Consider the following 2054-nt stretch of genomic DNA (forward strand, 5'->3'; position numbering starts at 1 on the left):
TTTTTTAGGACCCCCGGGCGAGTGTTGAGTTCCTGCGTGCTGTCGGCATCGCTGACCGTTTATGAAGCCACAGCGCCAGAAGAGAGAGAGAGAGAGAATTTATGTCATGTATTCTTATGTGAACGTAGACTTAAGTGTGATGTTTACACTGCGTGAAGTAATGATATGTGTCGCGACGTGGTGGAATCAGGCGCTCGTCCATTTTTGGGGCATATGGAGTTATTGGTATCCACTTAAAGTCTGTCGATGTGCCTTGCTTTTGATGAAAAAAGTATCCATTTATCTTGGCTGCAAGTCGAGCAACTGGCGATTGAAAGCAGTGGGGGTCGCCTGGTTTCAGAGGTAAAATTTAAGGAGAAAATGGCCGCCAGAGTTTAGTTTTTTCCTGAGGTTGAGAGCTGGTGGAAACTGAAAATTTACATCTTTTATGCGTTTAATAAACGTTTTTCAGTAAAATCCACACAGAAATTCGTTCTTTAACTTTAATGGGCATGAAAGCTGTTGAGCCAAACAAACAAAAATTCGATAAAAATTCCCATACCTGCAGAAAATTGCCATTTTTTAAAAATTTCATGATTTTGATGTAAGCCTGATTTCACCACGCTGCCTCACATGTAGGAGATGGCAACACTATACACCGTTATTTTGAAAAACAGCGTTGGTAAACTGAAAGAAAAGAAACTCCTTTAGGGTAATAATTTGTCCCCGTGGTTTTAAGCAAGAAAAATTCTGAAATTATGCAGACTGAGCCCAAAAATGTGAAATTTTGCGATTCTGTTAATTCTTACAAAGAATGATAGGAAAATAATCAGAAATTATGCAAAAAATGATCAAATTTTGCTAAATTGTGCGGGGTGCATAAAACCACGGGGACAGAAGAATATAGAATGTCTTTGTTGGAATAAATGTAGTGCTCCTTCCCCATCAGCTCAAACCTGTTTTTAGTTTTGTTTGTTTCAGTTTTTGTTTTGTTGTTGAATTTAGCAAGCTTTGAAGTAGGTGGTTGGTGGGTGCTCTGGTGTGGTCTGCTCCTTCTTTCCTATCAAACATCTTATCGCCTTTATCTCTCCTTCTTCTTTTATTTGTTTGTTACTCTCTTGTAACACGTCAAATCAACGGCACTTATCTGTCCCCGTGGTTTTATGCACCCCGCATAATTTAGAAAATTTTTTATCATTTTTTGCATTATTTCTGATTATTTTCCTTTTTCATTCTTTGTTACAATTAACAGAATCGCATAATTTCACATTTTTGGGCTCATTTTGCATAATTTCAGAATTTTTCTTGCATAAAACGACGGGGACAGATATATCAGACATGGTGGTGAAATCAGGCGCTCGTCAAAACAAAGGAATTGAAGTGAAGAAACTTTTCACTTTTCCATCAGTTTGGCAATTGTTATCGGATTTTCGTTTTTTTGACTCAATACCTTTCGTGTCCATATAGAACACATTTCCGTGTGAATTTCACAGAAAAATGTCAAACTTTGGTGGCCATTTCCTTGCTAATTTTACCACTGAAACCGAGCGACTTCGCCTCCTTCAATCGTACATATCTCAACTTCTTTTCAAGATAGATGGGTATTTCTTTCACCAAAAGCAACACAAAGAAACAAACTTTAAGATGATATCAATAACCTCATCATATGCCCAAAAATTGACGAGCGCCTGGTTCCACCACATTGTGACGCATATATGACATTATTGTGTTGCAAATGCCGTAAAACGCTTACTAAAACCACACAAAAAAAACCCACACACCAAAGAAATGAACGATATGGGGGTCAAACTGCGTATCGTTTGCTGCAGATCACACCTAGAGCCACTAAAACTGTTGCAAATCAATTAATTTCAAGAAGATTTCAAACCTAACTACAAAATATCAAATTATAATATATGGGTTTAACAGGGGGGGCATGCCCCCCAGATTGTTTTACTTGGTCCAGAGGCACAAAGCATTTTGATTGGTCTATCTCCGCCGGAGACGTCTCCGTATAGATACCGTGGGCAGGGCTTGGGAGATCAGGGTCTAAGATAACCCATAGAGACTTAGCT

The sequence above is a fragment of the Aplysia californica genome, unplaced genomic scaffold (genome assembly GCF_000002075.1).
Source record: "Aplysia californica isolate F4 #8 unplaced genomic scaffold, AplCal3.0 scaffold00588, whole genome shotgun sequence".
Lineage (NCBI taxonomy): Eukaryota > Metazoa > Mollusca > Gastropoda > Aplysiida > Aplysiidae > Aplysia > Aplysia californica.